This window comes from Cryptomeria japonica, unplaced genomic scaffold, assembly GCF_030272615.1.
Source record: "Cryptomeria japonica unplaced genomic scaffold, Sugi_1.0 HiC_scaffold_152, whole genome shotgun sequence".
NCBI lineage: Eukaryota > Viridiplantae > Streptophyta > Pinopsida > Cupressales > Cupressaceae > Cryptomeria > Cryptomeria japonica.
In genome coordinates this window covers 255,001-264,623 of record NW_026728974.1, presented here as the reverse complement: position 1 = coordinate 264,623, position 9,623 = coordinate 255,001, and positions in this window count along the sequence as shown.

The following is a 9,623-nucleotide window of genomic DNA, read 5'->3' as shown; positions in this document are numbered from 1 at the left end:
GTGAGCACCAAAGTGCACTCCAAGGTGCACACCAAGGCGTGCACCTTTGGTGCGGTCAATGCAAACGAATTCGGAAGTTGGGGTCGATGTCCTAATCGCTGCTGCAGACTACACGTATGAGAATCGGACAAATAGCTTTATATAGGGGAGGTGTTGCGTTTGATGGGTCGACTCCCCTGGTTGTGTGCACTGCACCAACTTCAAAGACCCTGTCTTGTTTAAGAAGTCAAAAGTTGGGGTGGATGTCCTAATCATTGCTGCAGTCTACGCATGTATGAGAATCAGACAAATAGCTTATATAGGGGAGGTGTTGCATTCGGTGGGTTGACTCCCCTGGTTGTGCGCACTGCGCCAACCTCAAAGACCCCGCATAGCAGAAGAAGTCGGAAGTCGGATTTTGGTGAGCACCAAGGCGTGCACCTTTGGTGCGGTCAACGCAGACGAATTCAGAAGTTGGGGTGGATGTCCTAATCGTTGTTGCAGGCTACACATGTATGAGAATCAGACAAATAGCTTATATAGGGGAGGTGTTGGGTTTGATGGGTCAACTCCCTTGGTTGTGCGCATTACGCCAACCTCAAAGACCTTGTTTTCGTTAAGAAGTCAAAAGTTGGGGTCAATGTCCTAATGGCTCCTGTAGGCTACACATGTATGAGAATCGGACAAATAGCTTATATAGGGGAGGTGTTGGGTTTGATGGGTCGACTCCCCTGGTTGTGCGCATTACGTCAACCTCAAAGACCTTGTTTTCGTTAAGAAGTCAAAAGTTGGGGTCGATGTCCTAATTGCTCCTGTAGACTACACATGTATGAGAATCAGACAAATAGCTTATATAGGGGAGGTGTTGGGTTTGATGGGTTGACTCCCCTAGTTGTTCGCATTACACCAACCTCAAAGACCTTGTTTTCGTTTAGAAGCCGAAAGTTGGGGTCGATGTCCTAATTGCTCCTGCAGGCTACGCATGTATGAGAATCAGACAAATAGCTTATATAGGGGAGGTGTTGGGTTTGATGGGTCGACTCCCCTGGTTGTGCGCATTGCGCCAACCTCAAAGACCCTGCATTGCGGATGAAGTCGAAAGTCAGAGTTTGGTGTGCTACAAGGTGTGGTCGAAGGTGCTCACCTAGGTGTGCACCTTTGGAGCGCAGGAAAAGTGCCCTCCAAAAGTGCGCACCTTTGGAGTGCACAAAAGTGCCCTCCAAAAGTGCGCACCTTTGGAGCGCACAAAAGTGCCCTCCAAAAAGTGCCCTCCAAAAGTGCGCACCTTTGGAGCGCACAAAAGTGCCCTCCAAAAAGTGCCCTCCAAAAGTGCGCACCTTTGGAGTGCAGAAAAGTGCCCTCCAAAAAGTGCCCTCCAAAAGTGTGCACCTTTGGAGTGCACAAAAGTGCCCTCCAAAAGTGCGCACCTTTGGAGCGCAGAAAAGTGCCCTCCAAAAAGTGCCCTCCAAAAGTGCGCACCTTTGGAGCGCAGAAAAGTGCCCTCCAAAAAGTGCCCTCCAAAAGTGCGCACCTTTGGAGCGCAGAAAAGTGCCCTCCAAAAAGTGCCCTCCAAAAGTGCGCACCTTTGGAGCGCACAAAAGTGCCCTCCAAAAAGTGCCCTCCAAAAGTGCGCACCTTTGGAGCGCACAAAAGTGCCCTCCAAAAGTGCGCACCTTTGGAGCGCACAAAAGTGCCCTCCAAAAGTGCGCACTTTTGGTGCGCACCAAGGCGCTGGTTCGGTCGTTGCAGGCGAGTTCGGAAGTTGGGGTCGATGTCCTGAGCGGAGGTGCAAACTACACAGGTGTCGGAATCGGACAAATAGCTTATATAGGGGAGGTGTATGCTTCGATGGGTCGACTCCCCAGGTTGAGCGCACCGCGCCAACCTCAAAGACCCTACGGTATGGATGAAGTCGGAAGTTGGGTCCGATGACCGATTCGATTAGTAGGTATGCTCATGAGGTCGGAATTTGGGTCCGATGACCTGCCATGTGCAGGAAGGCGAATGTTGGCACTGTGCGTTGCAAGGTGCACACCAAGGTGCTGGTGCGGTCTTTTTAGTCGAGTTCGGAAGTTGGGGTCGATGTCCTGATCGGAGGTGCAAGCTACACAGGTGTGGGAATCGGACAAATAGCTTATATAGGGGAGGTGTATGCTTCGTTGGGTCGACTCCCCGGGTTGAGCGCACCGCGCCAACCTCAAAGACCCTACGGTATGGATGAAGTCGGAAGTTGGGTCCGATGACCGATTCGATATGTAGGCATACTCGCGAGGTCGGAATTTGGGTCCGATGACCTGCCATGTGCAGGAAGGCGAATGTTGGCACTGTGCGTTGCAAGGTGCGCACCAAGGCGCTGGTTCGGTCGTTGCAGGCGAGTTCGGAAGTTGGGGTCGATGTCCTGATCGGAGGTGCAAACTACACAGGTGTGGGAATCGGACAAATAGCTTATATAGGGGAGGTGTATGCTTCGTTGGGTCGACTCCCCGGGTTGAGCGCACCGCGCCAACCTCAAAGACCCTACGGTATGGATGAAGTCGGAAGTTGTGTCCGATGACCGATTCGATATGTAGGCATACTCGCGAGGTCGGAATTTGGGTCCGATGACCTGCCATGTGCAGGAAGGCGAATGTTGGGACTGTGCGTCGCAAGGTGCGCACCAAGGCGCTGGTGCCGTCGTTGCAGTCGAGTTCGGAAGTTGGGGTCGATGTCCTGGTCAGAGGTGCAAACTACACAGGTGTGGGAATCGGACAAATAGCTTATATAGGGGAGGTGTATGCTTCGATGGGTCGACTCCCCGGGTTGAGCGCACCGCGCCAACCTCAAAGACCCTACAGTATGGATGAAGTCGGAAGTTGGGTCCGATGACCGATTCGATACGTAGGCATATTGGCGAGGTCTGAATTTGTGTCCGATGACCTGCCATGCGCAGGAAGGCGGAATTTGGGTCCGATGACCGAGTTGATGGCGTGCCATGCGCAGAAAGGCGGAATTTGGGTCCGATGACCGAGTTGATGTTGATGGCCCGCCATGCACAGGAAGGCGGAATTTGGGTCCGATGACCGATTTGAAGGCGTGCCATGCGCAGAAAGGCGGAGTTTGGGTCCGATGACCGAGTTGATATTGATGGCCCGCCATGCGCAGGAAGGCGGAATTTGGGTCCGATGACCTGACATACGCATGGAGTCCGACTCGGGGGCCGATGTTCGATTCGATGACTTGCATTGTGGGTAAAGTCGGAAGTTGTGGTCTTTGACCCGATTCGATGACCAGACTTCGGCTGCTTGAGAATCGGACAAATAACTTATATAGGGGAGGTAGTGTTCTCGAGCATCCTCCCCCCGTGCCCGTTTATGTCGATTGATGCTGGTGCTCGACTGGTTGGAGCGCTCGGATGCAAAAATCTTGCACCAGGATTTATCGATTGTGATGGACACGGCAAGTCTCCTGATTGCTATGCAGGAGCTCATCGTGAATCTCTATGCGGCCTTGGTATGGACTCGACCTGCGGAATGGTTCGGCAATGGTAGTCGCTCCAACACGTCCTTGCAATGGCCACAGAGGTGATTCGACTAGAGCTCCAGTCTAGCTTTTGGGTTGCTTGGCGGACTGGTATAGCCGCGATCGAGTTCCGGCCATGAACGTTTTAGATAGCTCTTGGGCTTTCTGGGACGGAAGTCGGAAGTTTGGGCTGTTGTCCGATTTGATGACCATTCTTCGGATGTGTGAGAATCGGACAAATAACTTATATAGGGGACTGTGTTGTCTCACGCAGCCCCCTCCGTGCCCCTCTATCTCGACCGATGTTGGTGCTTGAAAGGGTTGGGATCGCTCGGATTTATAAACGTGCACCACCATTTGTCGAGTGTGAGGGACGCGGCAGGTCTCCTAAATGCTATACGGGCGCTCTCTGAGAATCTCTATCCGGCCTCGACACAGACTAGTCTTGCTGAATGGTTTGGCACTGGTAGTCGATCCAACACGTCGTTGTTGTGGCCGCCTAGGCGATTCGATTCGAGCCCCCGTCTAGCTTTTGGGTTGCTTGGCGGATTTTGCCCTATCCGCAAGTGAGCTCGGTCCCTAAACGTTCGAGAAACCCGATTGCTATGCGCCGACTCTCTTTCTTGCGAGCCTCCATCTAGCTTTTGGGTCTCTACGGAACGGAAGTCGGAATCTGGGACCGTTGTTTGATTCGACGAGGCAGACTACGGTTGTGCGAGAATCGGACAAATAACTTATATAGGGGAGGTGTTGACTGGAGCATTCTCCCCCGTGCCCCTCTAACTCGACCAATGCTGGCGCTCGAACGGTGGTAGCGCTCGGATTTTCGTTGAGCGCCAGCATTGGTCGATTTAGAGGGGCATGCGAGATTCCCGAATGCTATGCGAGGGCTCTAACGGAAATGTCTATTGGTTTCGGTATGGATGCAATTGCGAGTGGTTCGGCAAAGGTAGTCGTTCCGATGCGTCCATGTCGTGGCCAAATCGATAATTCGATTTGAGCCCTCGTATAGCATTTGGGTCTCTCGATGTGATTCCGCATTCCAGTCCCTTTGGGCACTGCTTGAGCCGCATCCCAGGGGGTTCCCTTCCCAATAATCTGCCTCGCAACCCGATTGCTATGCGGTGAGGCTCCTCGGCCGCCTCGGAACTATCTGTGTATCAGACGCATCGCGGGATAAGGGGTTGGCAACGGTAGTCGCCCCAAGCGCGTCCGATGCTTGGACCATTCCGAGGCGGCCCTGAAGCCTCTTCCGTCTAGCCGTTGGGTCCTTCTCGCCGCATCCCTTGCCTCGCACCCCGATTGCTATGCGGTGAGGCTCCTCGGCCGCCTTGGAACTATCTGTGTATCAGACGCATCGCGGGATAAGGGGTTGTCACTGGTAGTCGCCCCAAGCGCGTCCGATGCTTGGACCATTCCGAGGCGGCCCTGAAGCCTCTTCCGTCTAGCCGTTGGGTCCTTCTCGCCGCATCCCTCGACTCGCACCCCGATTGCTATGCGGTGAGGCTCCTCGGCCGCCTTGGAACTATCTGTGTATCGGACGCGTCGCGGGATAAGGGGTTGTCACTGGTAGTCGCCCCAAGCGCGTCCGATGCTTGGACCATTCCGAGGCGGCCCTGAAGCCTCTTCCGTCTAGCCGTTGGGTCCTTCTCGCCGCATCCCTCGCCTCGCACCCCGATTGCTATGCGGTGAGGCTCCTCGGCCGCCTTGGAACTATCTGTGTATCGGACGCGTCGCGGGATAAGGGGTTGTCACTGGTAGTCGCCCCAAGCGCGTGCGATGCATGGACCATTCCCAGGCGGCCCTGAAGCCTCTTCCGTCTAGCCGTTGGGTCCTTCTCGCCGCATCCCTCGCCTCGCACCCCGATTGCTATGCGGTGAGGCTCCTCGGCCGCCTTGGAACTATCTGTGTATCGGACGCGTCGCGGGATAAGGGGTTGTCACTGGTAGTCGCCCCAAGCGCGTCCGATGCTTGGACCATTCCGAGGCGGCCCTGAAGCCTCTTCCGTCTAGCCGTTGGGTCCTTCTCGCCGCATCCCTCGCCTCGCACCCCGATTGCTATGCGGTGAGGCTCCTCGGCCGCCTTGGAACTATCTGTGTATCGGACGCGTCGCGGGATAAGGGGTTGTCACTGGTAGTCGCCCCAAGCGCGTCCGATGCTTGGACCATTCCGAGGCGGCCCTGAAGCCTCTTCCGTCTAGCCGTTGGGTCCTTCTCGCCGCATCCCTCGCCTCGCACCCCGATTGCTATGCGGTGAGGCTCCTCGGCCGCCTTGGAACTATCTGTGTATCGGACGCGTCGCGGGATAAGGGGTTGTCACTGGTAGTCGCCCCAAGCGCGTCCGATGCTTGGACCATTCCGAGGCGGCCCTGAAGCCTCTTCCGTCTAGCCGTTGGGTCCTTCTCGCCGCATCCCTCGCCTCGCACCCCGATTGCTATGCGGTGAGGCTCCTCGGCCGCCTTGGAACTATCTGTGTATCGGACGCATCGCGGGATAAGGGGTTGTCACTGGTAGTCGCCCCAAGCGCGTCCGATGCTTGGACCATTCCGAGGCGGCCCTGAAGCCTCTTCCGTCTAGCCGTTGGGTCCTTCTCGCCGCATCCCTCGCCTCGCACCCCGATTGCTATGCGGTGAGGCTCCTCGGCCGCCTTGGAACTATCTGTGTATCGGACGCGTCGCGGGATAAGGGGTTGTCACTGGTAGTCGCCCCAAGCGCGTCCGATGCTTGGACCATTCCGAGGCGGCCCTGAAGCCTCTTCCGTCTAGCCGTTGGGTCCTTCTCGCCGCATCCCTCGCCTCGCACCCCGATTGCTATGCGGTGAGGCTCCTCGGCCGCCTTGGAACTATCTGTGTATCGGACGCGTCGCGGGATAAGGGGTTGTCACTGGTAGTCGCCCCAAGCGCGTCCGATGCTTGGACCATTCCGAGGCGGACCTGAAGCCTCTTCCGTCTAGCCGTTGGGTCCTTCTCGCCGCATCCCTCGCCTCGCACCCCGATTGCTATGCGGTGAGGCTCCTCGGCCGCCTTGGAACTATCTGTGTATCGGACGCGTCGCGGGATAAGGGGTTGTCACTGGTAGTCGCCCCAAGCGCGTCCGATGCTTGGACCATTCCGAGGCGGCCCTGAAGCCTCTTCCGTCTAGCCGTTGGGTCCTTCTTGCCGCATCCCTCGCCTCGCACCCCGATTGCTATGCGGTGAGGCTCCTCGGCCGCCTTGGAACTATCTGTGTATCGGACGCGTCGCGGGATAAGGGGTTGTCACTGGTAGTCGCCCCAAGCGCGTCCGATGCTTGGACCATTCCGAGGCGGCCCTGAAGCCTCTTCCGTCTAGCCGTTGGGTCCTTCTCGCCGCATCCCTCGCCTCGCACCCCGATTGCTATGCGGTGAGGCTCCTCGGCCGCCTTGGAACTATCTGTGTATCGGACGCATCGCGGGATAAGGGGTTGTCACTGGTAGTCGCCCCAAGCGCGTCCGATGCTTGGACCATTCCGAGGCGGCCCTGAAGCCTCTTCCGTCTAGCCGTTGGGTCCTTCTCGCCGCATCCCTCGCCTCGCACCCCGATTGCTATGCGGTGAGGCTCCTCGGCCGCCTTGGAACTATCTGTGTATCGGACGCGTCGCGGGATAAGGGGTTGTCACTGGTAGTCGCCCCAAGCGCGTCCGATGCTTGGACCATTCCGAGGCGGACCTGAAGCCTCTTCCGTCTAGCCGTTGGGTCCTTCTCGCCGCATCCCTCGCCTCGCACCCCGATTGCTATGCGGTGAGGCTCCTCGGCCGCCTTGGAACTATCTGTGTATCGGACGCGTCGCGGGATAAGGGGTTGTCACTGGTAGTCGCCCCAAGCGCGTCCGATGCTTGGACCATTCCGAGGCGGCCCTGAAGCCTCTTCCGTCTAGCCGTTGGGTCCTTCTCGCCGCATCCCTCGCCTCGCACCCCGATTGCTATGCGGTGAGGCTCCTCGGCCGCCTTGGAACTATCTGTGTATCGGACGCGTCGCGGGATAAGGGGTTGTCACTGGTAGTCGCCCCAAGCGCGTCCGATGCTTGGACCATTCCGAGGCGGACCTGAAGCCTCTTCCCTCTAGCCGTTGGGGCTTTCTCGCCGCATCCCTCGCCTCGCACCCCGATTGCTATTCGGTGAGGCTCCTCGGCCGCCTTGGAACTATCTGTGTATCGGACGCATCGCGGGATAAGGGGTTGGCAGTGGTAGTCGCCCCAAGCGCGTCCGATGCTTGGACCATTCCGAGGCGGCCCTGCAGCCTCTTCCGTCTAGCCGTTGGGGCCATCTCGCTGCATCCCCCACCTCGCACCACGATTGCTATGCGGTGAGGCTCCTTGGCCGCCTCGGAACTATCTGTGTATCGGACGCATCGCGGGATAAGGGGTTGTCACTGGTAGTCGCCCCAAGCGCGTCCGATGCTTGGACTATTCCGAGGCGGCCCTGCAGCCTCTTCCGTCTAGCCGTTGGGGCCATCTCGCCGCATCCCCCAGCTCCTCGGCCGCCTCGGAACTATCTGTGTATCGGACGCATCGCGGGATAAGGGGTTGGCAGTGGTAGTCGCCCCAAGCGCGTTCGATGCTTGGACTATTCCGAGGCGGCCCCGCAGCCTCTTCCGTCTACCCTTTGGGGCCATCTCGCCGCATCCCTCGCCTCGCACCCCGATTGCTATGCGGTGAGGCTCCTCGGCCGCCTGGGAACTATCTTCGTATCGGATGCATCGCGGGATAAGGGGTTGTCACTGGTAGTCGCCCCAAGCGCGTCCGATGCTTGGACTATTCCGAGGCGGCCCTGTGGCCTCTTCCGTCTAGCCGTTGGGGCCATCTCGCCGCATCCCTCACCTCGCACCCCCATTGCTATGCGGTGAGGCTCCTCGGCCGCCTTGGAACTGTCTTCGTATCGGAAGCATCGCGGGATAAGGGGTTGTCACTGGTAGTCGCCCCAAGCGCGTCCGATGCTTGGACTATTCCGAGGCGGCCCTGCAGCCTCTTCCGTCTAGCCGTTGGGGCCATCTCGCCGCATCCCCCACCTCGCACCCGGATTGCTATGCGGTGAGGCTCCTCGGCCGCCTTGGAACTATCTTCGTATCGGACGCATCGCGGGATAAGGGGTTGTCACTGGTAGTCGCCCCAAGCGCGTCCGATGCTTGGACTATTCCGACGCGGCCCTGTGGCCTCTTCCGTCTAGCCGTTGGGGCCATCTCGCCGCATCCCCCACCTCGCACCCCGATTGCTATGCGGTGAGGCTCCTCGGCCGCCTTGGAACCATCTTCGTATCGGACGCATCGCGGGATGAGGGGTTGTCACTGGTAGTCGCCCCAAGCGCGTCCGATGCTTGGACCATTCCGAGGCGGCCCTGAAGCCTCTTCCGTCTAGCCGTTGGGGCCTTCCCGCCCCATCCCTCGCCTCGCACCCCCGATTGCTATGCGGTGAGGCTCCTCGGCCGCCTTGGAACCATCTGTGTATCGGACGCATCGCGGGATAAGGGGTTGGCACTGGTAGTCGCCCCAAGCGCGTCCGATGCTTGGAGCATTCCGAGGTGGCCCTGAAGCCTCTTCCGTCTAGCCGTTGGGGCCTTCCCGCCCCATCCCTCGCCTCGCACCCCGATTGATATGCGGTGAGGCTCCTCGGCCGCCTTGGAACTATCTGTGTATCGGACGCATCGCGGGATAAGGGGTTGGCACTGGTAGTCGTCCCAATCGCGTCCGATGCTTGGACCATTCCGAGGCGGCCCTGCAGCCTCTTCCGTTTAGCCGTCGGGGCCTTCCCGCCGCATCCCTCGCCTCGCATCCCGATTCCTATGCGGTGAGTCTTCTCGGCCGCCGCGGAACTATACCTGTTATTGCTACTGCATCCTTCGGCTGGTAACCTCCTCTGCCGCCTTGGAACGTTCTCTTTGTCGGACGCGTCGCGGGATAAGGGGTTGGCACTGGTAGTCGCCCCAAGCGCGCCCGATGCATAGACCGCTCCGAGTTGACCTTGCTTTCAGCCTCTCACATGCATAGACCTCTCTGAGTCGACCCTGCAGCCTCTCACGTTTAGCCTTTGGAATCTCGCCTCACAACATGATTGCTATCCTTGATGCATCCCTTGCCTCGAGCCCTGATTGCTTTCTTGGCTGCATCCCTCCTCTCCTCACAGCCCGGTTGTCATC